We start from the raw sequence: 6926 nt of genomic DNA, 5'->3' as shown, positions 1-6926 counted from the left end.
CCAGTATGGTTTCAGGTTCTGTTAGCAAGTCATCAAAGACTGTTAGGGACTTTCCTGGTAGCACCTCAAACCCCTGAAGGTGGTGGCCTACCCCGCTCCTTGCTGCAGGGGCCGTGTAGCCGGCAGCCGGTAGCAACTTACACCCTTAGGCCCCTGACACCTGTGATACATGTGCAGGTGGTTTCCTCTGGGGTGGACAAAGAGGCATGACGTGAGGTTAAACAGGGTACAATCTCTAGGGACTCTACGCCAGTATGATACTTCCCCCTGCTGAGTCATACATTCCGTGCAAAGCCCTAGGTTTTCTAGGTCCTCTAGGTCTCTTTTATGCCGTTTTTGTTTTGGAGGTCTGGGCCGTCTCTTGGGGCCTGCATCCGTGGTGTGACCACGTATATGCGGATCGCTTCGTATAATACAGGTTCCATCCCAACCCGTTTTCAGTTGGGTCACCATCGTAATGCGATCCCAGCCCCAGAACAAGGGTGGACCACAATCAAGTGTTATTGGTACTATTCCTTTATACTGCGCTGACAGGCACATCCCTCTTCTGAGCACGTATCCCACATACCGACAGGCCTCAGGGTTTATCGGCCGTCGCACACGACAGGCTTCCGTTGCAATTTTGTCAAACACTCGTGGGTGCTGGCACGGGTGTGGTAATGTCCCTGTCCAGCATTCAGGAGTGAAGGTCAGAGGTGGAGGTCCCCCACAATCACCGATGCCGATGGCATAAGACTGGGTGATTCTGGGTCTGTCCTCAGGGGGGCTCCATTGTCCCATGTTACGGACACAGACATTATTGTTTTCGGCTAGCGCTATAACCATAAGTAATAGTAGCAATCTGTTGATCTCTGCCTTCATCCCTGTTCTCAGCACGCTGTGTACTTGCCGTTCTAACAGTTGGGCACAGTTTAAGAGTATAATAGGTGGTATCTCCCACCACCAGGTAGTGCCCCAACACATCCTCTATGACTTTGATATCACACTCTAGAGTACACCCGGTACACAATACACAATCAATACAGTGCGAACAGCAACAACATCCACAAAGACAAGGGCAGAACCAACACATAGGTCTTGCGGTCCGATCTTCTCCCGTGAGTAGAAGGTCAGCTTCCGGAGTGACCTGTCAGGGGTCTTCACTACTGTGCGTAGGGAACTCTATTGCCGGTAAGAGTTCTGCAGAGCAGCGGCAGTGAGATGGCGTCTCAGGGTCCTGAGGTGTCCCCTTCCGTATTTTAAGACGTACACAAGACACACAAACAGTCCAAGCACTACAATAGTAATCGCTAAATGGGCATAAAGCATTTGCAGGGAGATTTGGGGATGGATTGTTACTTGCGGATCGGCCTCGGTCTCAGATTGTATGGGTGTCCACCCGGTTGTACAGTCCATTGTTGGTCTGCTGCTTTCTTAACTCTAGTCCAATGTATCCATGATTTCGATTCAGCAATCTTAACAGCAAGAGGGGATGACATGATTACAACGTACGGCCCTTTCCATCTCCCTTCCAACTGCTCCTTTTTCCAATGCTTCACCCACACCCTATCCCCAGGTTGGAAGGAGTGACATTGCGTGATGATTCTGGGTGGGGATTGTTCCAACACATAGCTTCTTAGTTTTGTCACCTGTTTATTTAATTCCTGTACCATCTCCATGGTCCAAACACCCCCCTTATGTCCCAAATCTGGCCACCCAGCTAAGTTTCTTCTCAGCAACACCGGCCGACCATACATCAACTCAAAAGGTGACAACTTATGTTGTCTTCTGGGTGCACTCCTGACTGCATACAGTGCTAAGGGCAAGGCGTCTGGCCACTTTAAGTGTGTTTCAGCACATATTTTAGTTATTTTCTCTTTTAGGGTTCTGTTCATTCTTTCTACTGTGGCGCCTCCTTGTGGGTGATAGGCACTATGGAATCGCCACTTTATCCCCACAGCTTGGGCTAAGGCCTGGTTTATGTGATGTACAAACTCCGGCCCATTATCTGAAGAGATAAAGGACGGGTTGCCAAACCGGGGTATCACCTCTTTTAACAATAGGCGGGCCACCTCCCGTGCTTGTTTTGATTTTGTCGGGAACGCTTCTGGCCAACCAGTATACATATCCACCATTACTAACATAGCTTTGTATAGGCCACATCTAGGCATATCGGTGAAGTCTATCATGATGGATTCCATGGGGAAATACGACTGGGGAATTGTTCCTGGAGGGATTATAGGACCTTGTCTAGGATTTACTTTAGCACATACTTCACATTGAGTTGTTACCCTCGCTACAATACCAGCTAACCCATCAATATAATAGTCTCTGCCTAGCGCAGTTTCAAGAGCGGTCTTTCCCATATGGGTAGTTTCATGAGACATTTGTACTAGAGGCCAGGCCGCTGAGGTTGGCACATATATTCTGCCATCACCTAAGGTATACCAGCCGTCCTTGAGGTCAGCTTTTAGGTCGTTTACTGCCTTTGCACATTCCGCCTGGGAGTATGAGGGCTTAATAGTGGGTGGGATAACACTTAAATCCTGGGCAATAAGAATGGACAGGTCTGGGGTGACGTCATCCCTAAGGGCCGCAGCCCGCGCCTCCAGATCAGCAGCTCTATTTCCAAGGGCTACCCTATCATCACCACGTTGATGTCCCTTGCAATGCATCACTGACACTTTCTTAGGTTTCTTTACTGCATCAATGAGATACTGAATCAGGTGTCCATGTTGAATGAACTTGCCTGCCGAATCTCTAAATCCTCTTTCCTTATACACTGCCCCGTGGGCGTGCAACGTCAAAAAGGCATACTTGCTATCTGTCCACACGTTCAATGTTTCGTCCTCCGCCCTGTTCAGAGCTCGTATCAGAGCCCACAATTCAGCAACCTGCGCACTCCTCTTACTTCCCAGCGGTCCACTTTCTATTACTCTACTGTCATCAACTATTGCATATCCTGCTACTCTTTTGCCCTCATGCATGTAACTGGACCCGTCAGTGTACCAGTTATACTTTGCGTGTGGTAAGGGGATGTCTGATAGGTCTGGTCTGGTGGAATATACATTATCCAACACATGCAGACAGTCATGTTCCAGGGTTGTCTCAATTGGTAACAGAGTTGCGGGGTTGAGACGCGTGGACACATGAAGTCTGACGTGTGGGTTTTCAATCATCATGGCCTGGTATTTCACCAGCCTCTGGTTACTGATCCACAGATGTCCTTTGTTATCCAACACCGATTGGACCGCATGTGGGGTGTGCACGTTAATGGGGCATGAAAACGTCAATTTATTACAATCCTGCAACAATTCAGCTATGGCTGCTAAGACTTTCAAACAATGGGGCCACCCTTTCGCCACTCCGTCAAGCTGCTTTGACAGATCGCAATCGGCCGTTGCCACGCCCCTAACTGCTGAGTCAAAACACCTAAGGCTATGTTCTGTTTTGTATCCACATACAGGTTAAAGGGTTTTTCTAGGTTTGGCAATGCCAACGCTGGAGCCCTAGTCAATTCCTTCTTTATCTCTTTGAATGCTCTACTTTGTTCCTCAGTCCAGACAAACTCATCAGAGTTGCCCCCCTTTGTAGAAGCATAGAGGGGCGCTGCCAATAACGCGAAATTGGGGATCCAGATTCTACAAAAGCCTGCTAGCCCTAGAAAGCCTCGCAACTGTCTCCTTGTCGTGGGCTCTGCTATAGCCAACACTGCCTCCTTCCGTTCAGGGCCTAACGACCTTTTTCCTTGTTCAATGTCGTAGCCTAAATACCTCACCCGTTGCTTTACTAACTGAGCCTTGTTCCTCGACGCCCTATATCCACACTCTACCAAGAGAACAAACAAGGCTTTGGTGTTTTCCCAGCATAAGTCCTCAGTCTGCCCAGTAACCAGCACATCGTCCACGTATTGTAACACTGTGTCTCCCTTTGTCTAGGTACATAATATTGTAAATCCTTCCTAGTGCCGTTCGAACAGGGTGGGTGAGTTCTTGAACCCTTGGGGTAGGCGTGTCCAGGTGTATTGTAGTTTAGTTCCCGTGGTCGGGTTTTCCCACTCAAATGCAAACAACGGCTGGCTCACGGGGTGTATTGGGATCGTGAAAAACGCATCCTTTAGATCTATGACCGAAAACCACTTGGCTTTAGGCGGGATCAGGCTTAGTAATGTGTATGGGTTCGGGACAGCCGGATGGATCGTCACTGTGACGTCATTAATAATCCTAAGATCCTGTACCGGCCTAAAGGAGACCCCATCCGGTTTCCTTATGGGTAAGATCGGGGTGTTCCAGGGTGACTGGATAGGGACCAAGATACCTGCCTTCAGGAATTTCTGGATAATTTCGTAAATGGCTGTGGCGCTTCACGAACACGGCCTTTGCCTTATGTGTACCGGTGTGGCGTATGGTTTCACTTCCACGATCACTGGCGGATGGTGAGCGGCAAACCCAGGAGGGTTATCTTCAGCCCATAGCTCTGGCACGTCAAACTCCTCCCATTTCCTGTCCTCTGTAGCCTGTGCCACCATTAGCCTCCATACGGCGTCAGGATCGTGGCTGACAGTGATACTTTGTTTACCCTCATTGAAAGATATGGTGGCTCCCAATTTGCTAAGCATATCCCTGCCCAGTAACGGAATAGGGCATTCAGGTATGTAGAGGAACTCATGTTGGAGTTTTGATCCCTTATACGTGCATGTTACTGGCTGGAGGACCTGCCTTTCCACTACCTGGCCCGACACCCCTTGTACCCTTATTTGGTGTATCCCTGGTGCAGTGATCGGATTATTCACTACAGATCTCCCGCACGGTGTCTACTAGGAAGGTTGTCTGTTGGCCCCAATATTCATAGTAACCAATGGCTCAGGCGGGCCTGCTCAAGCGTGGTCCCCGTCAGTCCGACCATCCTGTTCCCACTAAACCAATCTCTTCCACAGCTTCCGTACTACCATACGCTCTACCTCTTGAGCCCCTGACTCCTCGGCTACCAAACCCTCTTCCCCCCGGAGGGGACCGGGGTGGTGGTACTGGGACATAACCTCCTCTTCCTATCTCACCCCTGCCTCTTCCGGTTTGCCTAAACCCAGGCCTGTATCCTCTCATTCTGCGACTTGGCAATAACCGTCGTGGGCATTCTCTTTGCCAATGTCCTTCCGCTCCACAATGCGCACATTGGTTCGGACCCAGGGTTCGTCCTCCTTGCAGCGCCACTGCTAACAATTCCGTTTTCTTATGCATCCGAGCGTCCCTTTCTTTCTTCTCCACCTTGTCCCTATTCACAAACACTTTCCTAGCTACTTCCAACAATTCAGTAGTATTCTTCCCTAGAGCTCCCTCTAGCTTTTGCAACTTCTTCCTGATGTCATCATAACTTTGCGCTATAAACCTTTCGTTAAGCATGCGCACATTCTCCGGTTGCCTTGGGTCAACCTGTATACAGCTCATACGCTTCGATCAGCCTTTGCAGAAAGCTTTCTGGGCTCTCATCCGCCCTCTGCATGATCAAGGAAGGCTTAGACATGTTGACCGGAGGCTTCCCTGCCCTTCTCAACGCTTCCACAGTCAGGTTTTGGTACTCTCTCAACCGCGTCATTTGATTTGCCTCTTTGGGATCCCATCCGGATCCCGATCAGGGCCCGAACCGCCAGTTCGGTCCCACGTCCGCCATATTAGGGAACCGTTCCCTCATACAGGTCCTAACCGCCGCTTTCCACTTTTCCCTTTCCTCAGGTGTCAACAGCGCATTCAACAACTGCTGCACATCCTGCCAATTGGGATTATGGGTTTGCATAATGGTTTGAAACAGGTCAGCCATTTCCGTCGGCTTACTGGACAATGGCCCATAATGCTGTTTCCAATTCAGGAGGTCAGTTGTCGAAAAAGGAACGTACTGAAAGCACGGTCGGTACTCAACTACTCCCTGGGGATTCACTACTTGCTGATCCATCTGCCTTAACGGTGCCACAAACTCATCCTGGGCTGCAGCGGCTGCCGCCTCCGCCTTGGCGGCTGCTGCCCTGGTTGTTACCCCTACTGCTGTAGCCGCGGCTCCTTCTTCCTCGTTTTCCACTTCCGGGTCCTCTTCCACCCTCTCTGACTTTGGTGGTCTTCCCCTCTTTGACTGCTTTTTCGCTTTTGGGCGAACCACTGGCTCCCCATCGGCTCCCTCGGCCTGGTCATCTTCATCCCCTGCCTGTGGCTGAGGTGGGGGTGGCGCTCCCGGGTGCGGCGGGGGTGCATATGGCGGAGGTCTCAGGATAGTTTCCTCCTCCTGGGCCAATATCTGCTTTTTGGTATCTGATACCTTCGTTTCAGATACTTTCACATTCTTCACTCGCTTAGTGGCTACTTCCAACCTTTTTCCTTTCCCCTTTCCCCGCGGGCGGGCTACACATAACCGGACCATCTCAGCCTGACACTGCAACAGGTCATCAGCCTGTTCATCCACTGCATTAGACCACTGGTCAATGTATGGGAACTGATTTGGGTATTTTTCCTCATTTGCCGCTATCAGGTTCCATAGGTCACTGATAGTCTGGCACTTAAACGAGCCCTCGGTTGGCCAGCCCGTTCCCAGGTGTGGCCACTGTTTTTGGCACAGGTATTTCAGGCGTTCTCTGGTCACTGGGGGGTAGGGAACCTTGTACTGTGTTTTGTTGTAATATTTCTCGAACCCTTTCAGCATGCAAGCCAAGGGGGTGCTTGGCGTGCTACTACCTCCACCCATCCTAACAACACTGCCAACGGCCCGTAGCGCCGGACGTTCCAACGGTCGCTAAGCGGAAACCGCGTTGGCTTAACCACCCACACAGCTTAACCGGACTTCGTTAGGACAGCCGTCCCGAGTCCAGGGGGGTGATCGGGCCCCCTCTTCTGTCTTCAACTGAGACAGGTACACAAACAGTTTACATATACTCGCCTGCGGCGTCTTCACACACACGTCCTGGC

The 6926-nt window shown here is 50.5% G+C and overlaps 1 pseudogene; it reads right to left on the bottom strand.

The window, feature by feature from the left end:
* Positions 1 to 796: 796 nt before the first annotated feature.
* LOC131203983 (uncharacterized) lies at positions 797 to 6705 on the bottom strand (annotated as a pseudogene).
* Positions 6706 to 6926: the final 221 nt, after the last annotated feature.

The sequence above is a fragment of the Ahaetulla prasina genome, chromosome 9 (genome assembly GCF_028640845.1).
Source record: "Ahaetulla prasina isolate Xishuangbanna chromosome 9, ASM2864084v1, whole genome shotgun sequence".
Classification (NCBI taxonomy): domain Eukaryota; kingdom Metazoa; phylum Chordata; class Lepidosauria; order Squamata; family Colubridae; genus Ahaetulla; species Ahaetulla prasina.
This window is presented reverse-complemented; position numbering and strand designations above follow the sequence as displayed.